Source organism: Talpa occidentalis, unplaced genomic scaffold (genome assembly GCF_014898055.3).
Source record: "Talpa occidentalis isolate TD23 unplaced genomic scaffold, MPIMG_talOcc4v2.1 talOcc4.4, whole genome shotgun sequence".
Lineage (NCBI taxonomy): Eukaryota > Metazoa > Chordata > Mammalia > Eulipotyphla > Talpidae > Talpa > Talpa occidentalis.
Genome location: NW_023604295.1, coordinates 109,547,814 through 109,563,107, shown reverse-complemented (window position 1 = coordinate 109,563,107; position 15,294 = coordinate 109,547,814).

Genomic DNA, 15,294 nt, shown 5'->3' with positions numbered 1-15,294 from the left:
TGATTCTTAAGAAATTCTTTTGGGAGAATTCTTTTGAAATGAAATTTGAGGAAGCTGAGACCAAAACTAATAAGACACCTTCAGTCTGTCACAGTCATGACTTAAACATGATGTTATCACCCGTATGACAGCATATCAAGCATGTAATCTAGCAGAAGAATGACAGTGAACACTGAGCCACACTGACAATACACTTTAACCTTTTGAAAAGCTGCAAGGGCTCACTTTCCTTTTACCTATTCATCAGCAAGCCCAGAAAAATTTTATATTGTGGTACAAATAGGTTCTAAAATTCAAAATTTTTCAAAGAATTACAGGTTTCCCTCATTCCAGCATCATAGAAGGCTACTCCAAAGTCAGCTCAGTTTGAATTATGTCACTCATAGATGGACTTATGTAATGAATTTCTTTTCCCTTTCTCAGAAAAAAATTCTTTGAAGTATACAAAGTGCTATTAGTACTACATTTATGCATTTGAGAAGACTGAAATTTAGAGAGATTGGAAATATGCCACTGACCTGTATGTTCAGACTTAGATTTGATGCTATAAACCAAAGATGTAGCTGTTTGATTTGTCTGCCGTGGACAATGATATGAACACCAAATTATCTTAGTTAATATAATTAAATTAATTATATAAAATTATACTTAAATATAAACTACTTCTGATATATATCTATATATATATATACTCTGAAGCAACTCTGATTTATATGTAGATAAATGCAACTCTAATTTACATGCATCCATATATAATATATATAAAATCTCAAGGTTCACATTATCAGCGACTCCCTTGAGAGCATACAATTCAGTTTCACAAAATGTGCTCAACTCTATAATCTTACCAAAAAAAAAAAAAAAAAAACCATTCTATAATCTTAACAAAAAAAAAACTGGAAACATTTTTTAAGTAATGGCCTTATTAGAAAAATCTTTTTGTCCTATATCTCAATGCTTTTATTCAAGAAACAGTTAGCATGGGTCCCCATCCTTGAATGCATAATAAAAATACCTGTGCTGACTGTTGGTGAGAGTGCAAACTGGTCCAACCACTGTGGAAAGCTGTATGGAGATTTCTGGACCTACTAAACATAGAGCTTCCATATGATCCAGCAATTCCACTCCTAGGTATTTACCCAAAGGACACAGAAACATCAATTCCAAAGAACACCTGCACCCCTATGTTTATAGCAGCACTGTTTACAATAGCTAAGCTTTGGAAACAACCCAAATGCCCAAAAATAGATGACTGGATCAAGAAGATGTGGTACATATATACCATGGAATATTACTCAGCATTCAAAAAAGATAAACACATGCAATTTGCAGCAACATGGATGGCACTGGAAGGGATCATGCTCAGCGAAATAAGCCAAAAAGAAAAAGAAAAATACCGGATGGTCTCACTCATAGCAGGAATCTAGAAAACTTAAATAAGGGACCAGGAAAATGAATAACTATAAGAAAGTGAAAATCAAAATCAACAAAAAACTATGAACCAGAGACACTTTTAGGGGGGCGGGGGTGGGAGGGGAGGGATTGGGGTCAGAATGGGGGGGCTGCAATTGTATGGGGAATATAACAATAAAATTTATTAAAAAAAAAAAAAAAAAGAAAAAAAAAAATACCTGTGCTGAAACAAAACAACTACAAAATAAGGTCTGAGTTCCACACTCCTTTAATTCTCATTCAATTTGCCTGTGTTTTACTCTCTTTCTTGGTTGTTGAACATACAGAGAATCTGATCTCATCACAGACCTTCAAAAATTATCAAATTTTGGCAATCTAGTTTCATCAGTGCTTCTGGTTTTGTTTTTTGATTGAAGTATTTTAAAGAAAACCCCACACATCATGTTCTCTTATCAAATATATTTCTGTATGCAATTCTGATTTTTTAAATATAACTACTGAAGTTAATCTGATGGACTAGCCATTTCCTATTCAAAATTATCGAAGATACCTTTTAAAATTGTCTCAAAAAATCTTTTTAAATTAACAGCCACAAAACTTTTACATGATGCTTTGGTTTGTTAGATCAATTAAATTTTATTTTATAATAGTTCTTTCCTTTCTGCCTCTTCTGCCCCCTTCTCCACCCTGTACAGTGACCCACATTCTGATATGTCTGCTTATTTCCTGGTATCATTTAACATGTTCCTCTGTCCCTCACATTTCTTGAAAACCACTGGAAGCTCAATTAAATTCAGTGCAATTTTTTTGTCAACTGTGTTTCATAGATGATGCTATTTACTTCCTGTTGTGACAACATTTTACACAATGTCTAGCTGGTCCATTAGTCATGCTTTGAAAATCAATCAATTGGTTCATGGTTTTCAGAATGACCCCTTTGTCTTGAAGGCTTCCATCAACAGTTAATTTAATGCTTTTCACCAGTTTGAGTCTTGCCTAGAGTGGTATTATATTAAAAGCACAAGTCTGCAGGTCCAGTATCTTTAGGAGCTCCCCAAGTGATTCAAATGTGTAGCCTGAGTTGAAAACCACTGATGTAAATGAAAACAACATACCCTTGGAGAAATAATTCAGCTGTCAGGAAAAGCAAAAGGTACTTTAGACACTTGGGGCCATGCACATCAACATGGCCATGGCCATTTGTTTGTTTTTTTCAACTGAAAAAAAGGTTAACCTTGCAGAAGAAGAAATGTGTATCAGAAACTCAATGGTAGGAAAGCATGACCGAGTGTGTAGTTGTTTGCTGTGCTGTTCAAGCACTTCTACATATAATTCAAGCATGATACCCATGCTACTTGCAAGACTATTTCTTGATTAGATATGCTGGGGAAGGAGGGGCGTTAAACATAAACAAGATGAAAAATTACCCCTAGCTCTCTGTCTCTCCCTTCACACCCTCCAGTGATAGAACAACAAAGAAAGTCACACCACCAGAAAACACTTATTCAACTACCAAAGAATTTTTACAACCTATTATGGGGCTTTCTCAGAAGATCTCTCTGAGGACAAATCAACTTAAAAAATAAAATTTATTTTGAAGATGATTAACACTGGTCAGATAGAAAAGTGACTCAAAATTTGTCTTTCTGGACTCCAAACTTATTTAAATACTGCTACTTAGCTGCTCCTCTTCCCTCATTCCCAATGCCAGTCTTCCCAGACCCATCATATTCTTTTATGCAATTCATATTTTCTACACATCATTCTTCATAATCTTTACATTACATTCTGTCCAACTGATCAAAGGTATCAAGTAATTCGATCCTCTAATCCACACACAGAGAAGGTAGATAGGACCACTTCAGAGTAATAGCGTCCATTTTATGATAACCCTCCACAAATAGAAGCATTGCATTTGCTTGTAAACCCCTTAGTGCAGTCAGTAAACAACATAATAAAAGGGAAAACATTCCGAGGAATTGAATTGTGGGTTCAAGTCATTGACTCTGCCAGCTCTTTTATTTGGTAAAATCATTTAAACTCTCTTGACCCTCAATTTTCTCTTATTAAATACATTTAGTTGAGATATATTTTAACTCTAAATTGTTATGAATTTATGTCCAAACAAGAGAGATGACTGCTGTTATAGGTCATTTAAGATGCATTACCTTTAATAAACCTGCACTCCTATGTTTATAGCAGAACTTTTTACAATAGTCAAGATATGGCAACAGTCTAACTGTCCCAGAACAGATGGATGGAACACTACTTAGCAATCAAAAAAGATAAATTCATGCCATGTGCGGCAACATGGATGGAACTGAAAGGGATTACCCTAAATGAAGTGAGTCAAAAGGAGAAAAAATAAATAATGGGTGGTCTCACTTATATGTGCAAACTAAACAAAGGAGCAGAAAAAGACCAATTTTAAAACCTATCTTTGAAAGCTGTCCACAGATTTGAGGCATCCAGAAGGGGAGAAGGAAATGGAAGGAGAGTGGGAAGGTAGAGAACAGGAGGCAGGGGAAGAGACCATAATGGACTATGGTGGAGGATCATGGGCGCTTTGGTGGTAGGGAAACTATGGTGATCACACCTAAGGGAAGAAATCCTATATTGTGAGAAACCAAACAAGGATATAAAATAATGGCATGTTATTAATTAAAAGAATAAGAATAATGAAAAAACAACAACAATAAAGGTGTATTCCCTTTAAGAAAAAACTATGAAGACACAGTACCCAGAATAGGAGAAATTGTTACTGGTATTAAAAACACTAAAAGAGGGCCTCCTCAGTGGCGCAGTGGGTTGAGTGCCACGCTGTGAAGCTGTCTGCAGCCTCAGCAGCGTGGGTTCAATTCCTGGCTGGCCAGGGAGAAACCCACATGGCATGGCAGACCTCTCCTACCTCGCCTGCAGCTCCCCTCAGCAGTGTCTGGTCCGTCAGCTTGTTCTGCTCCCTGCTCTGTCTCTAGTGAATTCTCTCAACCTCTTGCGCCTCTGACCTGTATGCCAGTTCTTGTATAAATAAATAAAATCTTACAAAAAAATAAATAGACACTAAAAGAAACCTTCAAAATAAATGACTAGTAATTAAAAACTCATGTAAATTACAGAGATATCCATAGATAGAATGAGATGATGTCTATAGTTTGCTAAAAATATTTCAGCTAGGTATTAAATATGAGAGAATAAACAAAATTGGCAAAATGTCAAAAATTGTTAAAACAGGACTATAAGTACATGCTCTCTCTAGATTTCACATATTATATCTGAAGTTTTTAAATTTCAATCAATTGTATTCAATCTAATTGTGAAACACCCCATGGTTAGACATTGAAAGAAAGTTCTCCATTTGCAGTTATTAAAGGAATGGAACACAGTCATTAGATAACTATGTGGATTCAAGTATATTTCATAAATGTTGAGTTTTGTCATGCCAATGTCTTTCTCTTCAATAAAATACTAGCTGGGCTCACAACAGGAGTCAATTCGTCTGAAGAACACATGTTCACTATGATTTAGGATTGGAACATCAGGTCTCTCTGTAAGAAGGGGAAGATTTACTAAGGCTTCCCCAAATGCAGTATCTTGAAGAATAAGTGTTACCCTGCAGGCATACAACTAGAAAACATAACATGAGAATCTATAGTTAATACGTGCTGGATAATATTTTTCAAAAGTATAAACTGCTCGCTAAGAACTTAGCACCAGTGGATTATTTACTCTTTCTTCTGGGTCACTTGAATAAAGTTCAGCAAGCCACAAGCATAGTGGTCTTAAGAGCTGATGCTTCAATTACCGTGCAGGACTTTTAAACAGCAAAATAATTCAACAGATCACCATAGCAGTGCAAAGATAGCTGGATAATATTCTATTCATCTAAAAAACTTGTTAAAATTACTCTAAACCATTGTGTAAATTGCAGGCCTGTTTCACTCTAGGTAACAGATATTGTCCTTTCAAGACTATATAAATAAAATGTATTATTATCTTTTGCATGGGGAATGTCAGCTACTTAAAGTGATTATTAAAGTGAGTAATTTTAAAACATGCATAATTTCAAGTGCAGAAATTCTCACCAGCTTATTGAGATTAAGACATCAGGTAGGACAAAAAAGTAACACTTTTCTCCTTTACACTTGGAATTTCTGAAGCAATGGGTGGTCTGATCTGATGGCAATATAGTCCAGGTAGATAAACTTCAGCGCTGCCATATCTTAATTTTTTTTTTTTTTTTTGGTGGGACCCTCGCCGGTGGCCCAGGAACAAACCGGCACTGCAGAGGCTGCAGGCAACCTCGCAGCCCAGCGCTCAACCGCTGTGCCACCAGGGGAGGCCCCCATATCTTAAATATTATAGGAAAGATAGGTATGTACTCTCCTTTGTTTTGTTGTTGTATTATTGTCACTGCATTTAAAAATGGAGAATTTTTCCCATATTGAACAAATGCAGAAAATTTCTAAATACAGTAATTTGTATTTAAGGTTAAGAGCAATTCTTTCCTCAGTTATAGGTATTCTTTTATACATTGCTACTTACTATGATGAAACTTCACAAACATTGGGATTTTGGATCTATCCAAAGTGGGGAATTTTTAATGTTTTATGTTAAATCAAGAACATAAGTAAACACAGGTGTGACACTGGTGAATTAAAACACACACATAGGGCCTCTCTGGTGGCACAAGGGGTTAAGACACAGCCTGTGAAGCTGTCCACAGCCTCTGCAGGGCTAGTTTGATCCCAGGCAAGCCAGGGAGCTACCCACATGGCACAGCAGACATCTCCTGACTCGCCCACTACTACCCTCAGCAGTGTACTTCTGTCAATCTGCTTGTTCTGTTCCCCGCTCTGTCTCGGTGAATCCTCTCACCCTCCACACCATTGGCCTGTACCCCAGCTCTTGTAAGCATGAAAGAAAGAAAGAGAGAGAGAGAGAGAGAGAGAGAGAGAGAGAGAGAGAGAGAGAGAGAGAGAGAGGAAAGAAGAAAGAAAGAAAGAAAGAAAGAGAGAGAGAGAGAGAGAGAGAGGGAGGGAGGGAGGGAGGGAGGGAGGGAGGGAGGGAGGAGGGAGGAAGGGAGGAGGAAGGAAGGAAGGAAGGAAGGAGGAAGGAAGGAAGGAAGGAAGGAAGGAAGGAAGGAGGAAGGAAGGAGGAAGGAAGGAAGGAAGGAAGGAAGGAAGGAAGGAAGGAAGGAAGACAGAAAGACAGACAGACACACAAAATCTGAAATCTCCATGATAAAGGAATTTAAGATTCTAGCTTATTCAGAATATTTTCCAGCTTTCTTGATAACTAAATGTTCTGCCACAATTTTACCAAAATATCAACTTAGTAAAATCTTTGCAATTTGTTCCAGTAAAAGAAGTCAACAGCTTTGATCAAAAGTTCTGTTTCTGGCCTCTCTTAACTAAGCCAGGGCTCAAAGCCTGATATGAAGTCTCTGAAGGCTACTGAGACTTCCTCTTTTTTGCTTTAATCTTAAGAATAATTTCAAATTACAGCAAGGCTAAAATAGAAAAGTATGACCTACTGCTTTCTCCCTTTAGGATACAAATCTAATAAGTGCTTGAGAAAATTTATGGAATAGTCCTTCTAGATCCTTGAGAGCAAGAAATAAACTTCATGGAACAATAGAAATACTCAAGTTAGATATCAGGTGATAGTTTACAACAAAGGAGATTCTTTTGCAAAGAGAAATAGGCACATATAAGGTGTCATAACCTACTCCAAGTATAGGATGGTAATAGGTGACAATCTAGTGACCGGTAATCCTCCCTTCAAATAAGAATTTACTTGAATTGTTTAACAAAGAAATCTCAACTAGATGAAATCTGGAATACTGCTCAAGGAGGAAAAATAAATACAGTTAAACACAGAAGTAAAGAATAGTGTTCAAGTTTTCTGAATTAAAGATTAAGTATAATCTAACAATGAATTGGACTGTTTGTATCAGAAGTAATATCCTGGAAATTCTGAGATGTACCCCTATGATTCCTTTAAAAAATATTTTTATTGAGCTAATATTGGTTATCCTCATTATTTCCATAATAGAAGTGCAAGATGCCCCCTTCATGCATTGTTACAAGAGTATGCCTACCACCAACGAACACACACCAGCCTTCCTTGATTTAGTCTATCAAGTGTTCATCTGTTTTCATTTACTTATTCTACTGGCTGCATGGGAGTTGAACTGTTCAGTTTGTCACGAAAAGTTAAAACATAAGGTGAAACAAAAATGCACATGAATGTTCATAGAAATTTCACTCATAGTATTCCCAAACTGGAAAGGACCCAACATGCATTGTGTGATACATCCGTATCATAAAACACAAAAAGAAATGAATATTTATACACACAACAATTAGACTAATCTCAAAACCTTTATGTTGAGCTAAAAAATCCAGGCACAAAACAGCACCTACTGTATGATTCCACTTATATGAAATTCAAGAATAGTTAACCCTGAGCAATAGTAACAGAAACAGTGACTGTCTCTGTGAGTGGGATATGAGTAAGAAGTACATGGGGAATGAGGAATTTCCTAGTGATGCAATTCATCTGTATCTTAATAAAGGAGTGTTTATAGTGTATACATTTATCAAAACGTACTGAACACTTTAAAACTAGGCATTCTATTGTGCACAAATTAAATAATAAATAGTACCAAATAAAACATGTTAAAGTATGAATGTGTTGGTAACATATTACACTTTACCTTTTAGTCTCCCACATTCCCCTATTACAGCATCCTCCTACCAGGCAGAAACTGAGAAAAGCATGAGTTAAAATAAGATTTCTACAAACCTTCACTTCATGTAGAATTCCAAATTTGATAGCATGAGTCTTGCTGTGACATTTTTCTAGGCTGTTCATAAGAAAACCAAAGAAATTGTATATTACTTATTCACTTTTCTAAAATCATCCTCAGCACAAATGATCATTTTATTTTAGAATGTAGCCCAGTGGAATATAAAACAAATGTCCTAATTTAGTAGAGTTGTTTTTTAGCCAATGTGACAAATTGTGAAACAATAAAAGAACTGAGAGCAGGATTTGCGAAAAGCAAGAGTAACTCCAAATGAAATGATGGATGTAAATTTCAATCTCCTTCTATACCAGGCTTAATACAGAGCTGGCAATGAAGAGCTTAAGCAACAATTGGTTGCTGTTATTTTTTTAAACTCTCCTTATCTTTACCTACCTTTTACTGCTAAGAAATAGATCTCAAAGTATGCCCCAGAAACATGGCTTTACTCACTCCTGTATAAACCCAAACAATGCCTTATAACTTGGAAAATGTAAGAGAAAGGTAATATTTAATGGTGATGGCACCATGCCTGGCACTTTGTCTTCAGTGGCTCAGCAAATGTATTATTGAGACCCTGGTCCTACTGAAAGCTCAGTGTTTGCTTAAAGAAGATGAATTCTTAGAATTGAAATGAAAATAAATTTATATGAAAAGGCAAAAGAAAGCAACCAAGCTCAGAGGACTCATCAAATCTATTAAGCATGACAGTTCTTCCTTCACAAACTTTTAGGCATGTGGGCACAAGCCAAACAGGTAACGCGTTTTGTTACTTTTTGAAGCAGTAACATTTTTGATTAATACTCTGCTTCTAATAGATGCAAAGGGGAAATAAAACAAACCATAAACTTAATCTGAAGGGGTTCAGATATAAGATGTTGTAAGGATAATGGGTTTTGGCATTCTTTGCTCTCAGTTTGGAAGGAGGCAGGGTTATAGTTAAGGAGTTTACTACCAATTCCCACACATGCAGCTCTAAGCTCTCCACACTGATAGCTGCTAACACTCCCATCACTCCTCAGTCCACAGGGTCAGCTTTGGGGAAACACCTGTGACCAGGAGGTTGCTCCAATGACTTCTCTATCCTCATACTTCTACCTCCTCTCTCCTCCTTCTTCTCTATTAATAGACCTGCTTTCTACCCATCATCCAGGAAGGATCTCATCAATTTCACAAAGATGTGTAAATAATGGATATGTGTGTATCTTCAGAGATACTTGTATTTTTCAAGGACAATCAACAACATGTTTGTAATGAATAATGATATAAAAGAGTGATGTTTTTCAGATGAAATGTGGGGCATGAACTGAGGCTTCAAATGCCTCATCTCAATATGATAAACCTGGAGGGAATCAGGGAACTGAAGTTATTATTATTCCTACAAGGAGCTTACAGATTGTGCTATATAAACAATGGTGTGCATGGATTTAGATTCCTAGCAGTTCAAACAAAGGGCTATTTACAAACTAAGTGGTGAAATAAATAATTTAATCCTTCCTCTTAAGGTAGCTCTGTCCAAAATGGTCTTTTTCTCCCCTTAGCCAGAACCACCAGGTACAGTCCTGGTCCCATGGGAAAATACTTTCCTGGTATCAAATAAACAACTAAGATGTACTTCGTAAACAAATGCTTCAGGAATTCAAGTGTTATCTCTTCACACTGCAGGACCACAGTTGGTGTGGTAGAATAGGACTCAAGTAGAATTCCCTCTCTTTCAGAACAGCAGATGCCCCTGGGGAAAAAAAGTAAATTACACTGCAGTGCAATGGAATGCCATGACCCAGATAGGGGCCATGCCAATTTTTCAAATGTGTCCTCAGGTATATTAGCTAATTATACACAAACCCCTAGGGTGCAAAGCAGGGATTCATTAAGCCCCAGGCATGGTTAAATATAGCACTTACTGAAAATAGTGAGGTTCAAGAAACATATCATTCACTTGCTCAAGGAATGCAACATATGAATGAAATTTGAACACTTGGTAGTCATTCAAAAAAGTCAGCTGGAATTCAGAATGAGTAAAGTATGATAGCATGAATACACCCCTGCTCAGAACAGGAAATAGAATGTGGACATGAATTCATGCTCAAATACTAATAATATAACCTTGAACAGATAAACTATACTTTCATTGTCAAGGTTCTCTACTATAAAATACCTTCTTCAAGGGTTATGTGAAAGTGATAAGCAGGAAGTCATATGTTTCCGTGTCAAGACTGAGATCACAGATATAGTCATCTTTTTAAAACTCAGGGGGCTGCAGTACAATGCAAGAAAGAAAGTCTATGTTCAGACAAGACCACATAGGCATTCTTCCCTGCTGAGCCTCTGGAGGAAGTGAGCTAATAACCAGCTATTAGCTGGGAGAATGCCCAGAGTGGTCTAGACCTCTTGATGACAGGTTCTATTCAGTACTTACAGGTCTTAAGGAAAATGAGGCAGAGCATGATGGTAGTAACTACAAACTTGGCAGTGCCTGCTGGATTCAGAGTAACAACTGATACTCCAGGAAAGAAACTCACCTTGTGCCTAAATACCTGTGTAGGTGGATAAGGTGAAACCAATCAGCCCAGTTCCCTCCCTACACAATAGCAGATACTTAACAAAAATATTTAGAATCACCATTTCATTATTATCAAGAGGCAGTAAAAAAGATACTTTTATAACTATGTTGTGCCTTCATTTTTACCATTTGAATAGATAAAGGCAGCTGTACTTGTCCCTATAACTTTAGTGCTTGTTATTTGAGGCCACTGAAATCTTACATATGGAGTGGCTTCAGTCAGTTGGAAGGAATGGGCAGTAATATATGGAGTTTCTCTCCAGAGATTAAGAGTGAGAACATATCTAGGCATTAATAGCATCCCACTGTGATACCACAAGATTTCATCCTCAGTACTGTCCAGCACTACACAAGGGGTGTCATTAGCAATAGTAACATCACCTCAAGGAAAAATTTAATCCTTTTCAACTGTGTATTTTCCACTAGGAATGTTGCCTCTACTAGTTTTAAGAAGGCAATGTTAAAAACAGAAATTTACCATTTTTAAATAGAAAGAAAGAAAGAAAGAAAGAAAGAAAGAAAGAAAGAAAGAAAGAAAGAAAGAAAGAAAGAAAGAAAGAAAGAAGAAAGAAAGAAGAAAGAAAGAAAGAAAGAAAGAAAGAAAGAAAGAAAGAAAGAAAGAAAGAAAGAAAGAAAGAAAGAAAGAAAGAAAGAAAGAAAGAAAGAAAGAAGTATCCACAGTGAGGTGTTTCTGTTCAAACTCTCTTTAAACAAGTACTCACCATCCCTTGATATCCTTCACACCTAGTCACCCGAACCACTGAATGGACTAATAATTAAGATCCTAAGAATCTTAATTCTCATAATACTGCAACATTCTATGAATAAAACCATGAGACAGGGAGGGCACAAGAACAAAGAGTCCTGATGTACCAGACATAGCAGAGGTTTTGATAGTGAGTGGATATGATAGTGAGTGGATAGATTTGGCACTGTAAATAATTAAAGCAGCAGTGCCTGTCCAAGAGAGTACTGCAGTCTCCACTGATACTTTATTGCATGATTCAGCTAATTTAATAATAAAAGACAAACCTTGGCTCCTTAATTGACTGAAGTTTACTTTTTAAAAGAAGTAATTAAATCTCAAAACTCCCCAGGCACTCCTCTCAACAACCCTCCAAGTCTGTGTCTAACTTTCTAAAACCTTCTAATAGACCAAAAATTTAGTTTCAAAATAGTGAATATATATTTGGTGGAGGGGAGGGCAGTATAATTACTGCTGTATTTCCTCATCTCTAGCAAGATATTTTTTAACAAAGATTTTATAATGAGATAACTTTTGCTATTTTTCTTTAAATATAATTAATGTTCTTCAACAGTCTGAAATAATTCACAATATTTATAAACAATATACTACGATTTTAAAAGTGACTTGTTATAAAAGGAAAATATCAATATCAATAAAGTGAAGATATGAGACATCATGAATCAGTCATTTTGTAGAATCCTAGGGTGTTCACCTGATTAGGATCTTATAGACCTTCTAGTCAATTTCTCATATGGTGCTGCCATTGGAAAATTTCAGGGATAGAGACTTAAATTGAGAAAAAATAAATTTGTTTAAAACACAGAGCAGGTGAGTAACAAAGCCAAGAATAAAAGACAGTTCATGTGCCTACCAAATCAGGATATTGGTTTGTTTGTTTTTTTAATACTGTCCATTCCAATAAAAATAACAGTCATTTGATAAGTGTTTGCTATTCTTTGCAAAGCCCTTAACCTCCATTATTTCATCTACTCTCCAAAGAGTCCTATAAATAAAAATTATCATTCTTTTCATAAAACTAGAACCCTTGCTGCTCTCCCTCTTCAAATCTGTTCCTTCTCTAGTGCTCCCAACCCCAACCACACCACCTTACTTTTGCTCAAGTCAAAAGCCTGAAATCACCCTACCTCATGTCTTTCTCTCATAGTCAGTTCATGAGCAAATTATATCTTGAATCTTACCACTTCTCTCTTACTCAAATCCAACTGATCAATTTCTCTAGCCTAGATTACAGATATCTGGCATGCAGTAAATGTTTCATAAATATTGGCTTACTATTGACTGAACAGTCTTCTAATTGACCCTATGACTCCAGTTCTTCCATTCATGCCTCCTTTATAGTCTATTCTCTGCAAGGCAATCTACTAGCATAATCCAGAGAGAATACAAAATAAATTAGGTCACTTTTTCAGTCAAAAGTTCTAAGAGCATCTTGTCACTTAAAATGTAAAATCTAACACCTTTGCTCACTCCTCTGTAGCATAGGGCTTCTTGCTTTTCATAGAACCCTCTCTCCTAGCACAGTTCTGTGTGGGAACAATTCCCAGATGAGGCTGATCACAGATGAGAAAACACAGGGAGTTGGAAAGATGGCTCCCAACCCTGCTAATTTTATTATTTATTCTTTTTCTGTAATGTTTGAATGTTCAGGAGATGGGATTTCATCCCCTGGGTACCTCTATTCGAAATAAACATGACCATGTTTTTTCTACTCTCTGGCACAGGAAAGTAAACAGCTTCACCTGGTAAAAGGAACAGTGAGAAACTGCAATCTTCTGATTTCCAGAAAGAGATGAGCAAAAGTGGAGGAAGATACATGAGTTGAGAAGTAATCCCACTATAACAGCTCATACATGACTTGTTCATGTATTATGCAGAGGGAGACATAAAATTCAGATAACTCTGCTGTCATGACTTTATATGACAATAAACAGTTAATAAATATTGCCTGCAAAGAGTATAAGCATAAACAATTCCTTATTTGTAAACACCAAATTAAATCAGATGTCCATTTTTCATTCATAATTTCCACCAACTACACAGATATTGCCTACAATGTGTCCAACCCCTCTATCTTCTCTCCTTTTCCAGCACCAAAGTTATTTTTAATAATGAATTTTATTTTTATATTCCCCATACAATTGCAACCCCCCATTCTGACCCCAATCCCTCCCCTCCAACCCCCCAACCCCCAAAAAGTGTCTCTGGTTCATAGTTTTTTGTTGATTTTTTCACTTTCTTATAGTTATTCATTATCCTGGCCCTTTATTTAAGTTTTCTAGATTCCTGCTATGAGAGAGACCATCCGGTATTTTTCTTTTTCTTTCTGCCTTATTTTGCTGAGCATGATCCCTTCCAGCGCCATCCATGTTGCTGCAAATTGCATGTGTTTATCTTTTTTGAATGCTGAGTAATATTCCATGGTATATATGTACCACATCTTCTTGATCCAGTCATCTATTTTTGAGCATTTGGGGTGTTTCCAAAGCTTAGCTATTATAAATAGTGCTGCTATAAACATAGGGGTGCAGGTGTTCTTTGGAATTGATGTTTCTGTGTCCTTTGGGTAAATACCTAGGAGTGGAATTGCTGGATCATATGGAAGCTCTATGTTTAGTAGGTCCAGAAATCTCCACACAGCTCTCCATAGTGGTTGGGCCAGTTTGCACTCCCACCAACAGTGCAGAAGAGTTCCTTTTTCCCCACAACCTCGCCAACATTTGTTGTTGCTAGTTTTTTAAATATGTGCCATTCTCACTGGTGTAAGATGGTATCTCATTGTAGTTTTGATTTGCATTTCCCTGATTACAAGTGATGTTGAACATTTTTTCATATGCCTGTTGGCCATTTGCAATTCCTCTTCAGAGAAGTTTCTTTTTAGCTCCTCTGCCCATTTTTTTGACTAGATTCTTTTCTTTGTTGTTGTTGAGTCTCATCAGCTCTTTGCAGATTTTTGTGATCAGTCCTTTATCATTAGTGTTATGTGCAAAAATGTTCTCCCAGTCGGTGGGGATTCTCTTTGTTTTGGTTATTGTCTCTTTTGCTGTGCAGAAGCTCTTTAATTTGATGTAGTCCCAGCTGTTTATCTTTGCCTTCACTATCACTGCTTTGGGTGATGTGTCTGTAAAGATGTCTTTGATGTGCATATCACGTAGCGTTTTGCCTATATTTCCTTCTATGTATTTTATGGTTTCAGGTCTTATGTCTAGTTCTTTAATCCATTTTGAGTTGATTTTTGTGTATGGTGTGAGGTAGTGGTCAAGCTTCATTCTTTAGCATGTAGCGACCCAGTTTCCCAGCACCATTTATTGAACAAACTTTCTTTGCTCCAATGCATAGTCTTTGCTCCTTTGTCAAAGATTAGTTGACCATAAATCTGTGGGTTTATTTCTGGATTTTCTATTCGATTCCATTGGTCTGTATGTCTGTTCTTGTTCCAATACCATGCAGTTTTGATGATTATGGCTTTGTAGTATAGTTTGAAGTCTGGGCATGTGATGCCTCCATTCCCTTCTTTTTTTTTCAGGAGAGCTTTGGCTATTCGAGGTTTTTTTGTGATTCCATATGAATTTCATCAATAATTGTTCTATTTCTTTGAAGAATGACATTGAAATTTTGATTGGAATATACAGATTGAATCTGTATATTGCTTTTGGTCGGGATGGCCATTTTAATAATGTTTATTCTCCAATCCATGAGCAGGGGATGTCTTTCCATTTCTTTGTGTCTTCTTCTATTTCTTTT